Source organism: Somniosus microcephalus, chromosome 28 (assembly GCF_052327205.1).
Source record: "Somniosus microcephalus isolate GS21.2 chromosome 28, FLI_Smic_1.0, whole genome shotgun sequence".
Classification (NCBI taxonomy): domain Eukaryota; kingdom Metazoa; phylum Chordata; class Chondrichthyes; order Squaliformes; family Somniosidae; genus Somniosus; species Somniosus microcephalus.
In genome coordinates this window covers 48118492-48120754 of record NC_141014.1, presented here as the reverse complement: position 1 = coordinate 48120754, position 2263 = coordinate 48118492, and the positions used below count along the sequence as shown (strand labels likewise).

The 2263-nt window shown below is 44.9% G+C and overlaps 1 protein-coding gene across 2 annotated transcripts in view; it reads left to right on the top strand.

The window, feature by feature from the left end:
• LOC147099792 (ferritin heavy chain, oocyte isoform-like) overlaps positions 1-2263 on the top strand; it is a 346456-nt gene that overhangs the window by 274701 nt on the left and 69492 nt on the right. The window lies entirely within an intron of this gene.

The window sequence follows — 2263 nt, the reverse complement described above, 5'->3', positions numbered from 1 at the left end:
CCCGTGAATTAATATTCTAAAAATGGAATAAATTGATTGGAAACATCTTTGTGTGTTATGGAACATACACCAGAGTATTATTCATTTCACATTTTCAGATTCTGTAGAACCGGGACCCATGAGGCTTGACTTTCCATTAAATATTTCTCCCCATCACACAATCCCTTCGGATGTAAAGACAGAAATTTCTCTTCCAGAAAAAACAGGCAAGTTCCCGATGGCGGGGAGTCCAGAACCAGGGGTCACAGTCTAAGGATAAGTGGGAAGCCATTTAGGACTGAGATGAGGAGGAATTTCTTCACCCAGAGAGTGGTGAACCTGTGACATTCTCTGCCACACAGGGCAGTTGAGGAAAATTCATTAAATATATTCAAGAAGGATTTGAATATATTTCTTGAGGCTAAAGGGATATGGGGAGAAAGCAGGGACAGGGTACTGAATTTGGATGATCAGCCACGATCTCATTAAATGGCTGAACAGGCTCGAGTTGCCGAATGGCCGACTGATGCTCCAATCTTCTATGTTTCTCTGTGTATTTTCCAGCCCGTCACTCGGGGAGCTGCTACCAGGGCTGTGCTTCTTTGTAGTCAGACTGTAGGAAATGTATCGGCACGGAGCGGGGTGAACGTCGACCTCATAGATTTTGTGAGATGCAAACAGTTACCATTAGTGCCGTTCTGACCTCAGTGCGGGGAGTGCTTGCAGCCGAACCGCACCCGAGTTCAACGTGTTAAATTGGTATAGAACCTCGGTTAGACTACACTTGGAGTACGGTGCACGGTTCTGGTCTCCATAGAATCATAGAATAGTGCAGCACAGAAGGAGGCCATTCGGCCCATCGAGTCTGTCCCGGCTCGTTCAAAGAGCAATCCAGTTAGTCCCACTCCCCCGCTCTTTCCCCAGGAACCTGGAACTTTTTTCTGCTTCAAGTATTTATCCAATTCCCTTTTGAAGGCCACTATTGAATCTGTATCCACCACCCCATCAGGCAGCGCATTCCCAATCCTAACCACTCCTTGTGTAACAACGTTTTTCCTCCTGTCGCCTCTGGTTCTTTTGCTAATCATCTTAAATCTGTGTCCTCTGGTTATCGACCCTTCAGCCATTGGAAACAGTTTCTCTTTATTTACTCTATCGAAACCCTTCATGATTTTAAACGCCTCTATCAAATCTCCTCTTAGCCTTTTCTGCTCTAAGGAGAATATTACAAAAAGGATATAGAGGCACTGGAGAAGGTGCACATTTGATTTACAAGGATGATAGCAGAACTGAGAGGTTATATCGATCAGGAATGACTGAACAAGCTGGGGCTCTTTTCTCTAGAAATAAGAAGGCTGAAGGGTGACCTAATGGAGGTCTTTAAAATTATGAAGGTGTTTTGATAAGGTAGATGGAAAGAAAATGCTTTCACTTGTGGGGGAGTCCAGAACTGAGGGCCATAAATATAAGATAGTCACTAATAAATCTAACAGGGGATTCAGGAGCAACTTCTTCAGTGGTGAGAATGTGGAACTCGCTACCACATAGGAGTAGTTGAGGCGAAGAGCAGAGATGCATTTAAGGGGAAGTTTGGTAAGAAGGGAATAGAAGGATATGCTGATCGGATTAGATGAAGAAGGGCGGGAGGAGGCTCGTGTGGAGCATAAACACGGGCACGGAGCAGTCGGGCCGAATGGCCAGTTTCTGTGCTGTAAATTCGATGTCATTCTTAAAACACGGGCGCCTGTAAAGTTTTTCACATCGAGTGAGCTGAAGACTTTGTTTTGTCTGAAACATGAAGCCATGAAACCCGTCAGCACGCAAACCCATCCCGACTCGTAGAATTGCGGCTCATCATCGTGTGAAATGTGGGGACTCAGATACCCCAGAAATGCCTCTGAGAGATGCAAAGACATCAACGTGGAATGGCTCAAGACGGCAATTTCATTGCACCTGCTGCAGTTCTCAGCTAAGTTCCTAAATTAGCGTGTAAACACTGGCGTGTTGCAGCTTCAGCATCATCAACGGATGAATCCATTCCTGGGGGTGAAGGACACAAATGGAGATGCAGTCGGATTTGGAAAGGATGATTGCTATTTGGTATGAACTGCACAATGGGCCTGAATACCAATCAATACATTTATGGAGGAGCTGCCGGTATTGGGTTTATACATTGATGGAACAGGCAGGGAGGGGGAAGAGAGTTTCAGGAGAAGTATCTATTTAACTTGGGGGTTTTACTTTGTGTATTTAATGAAATACATTTACTCCTTCCAGAAGGACT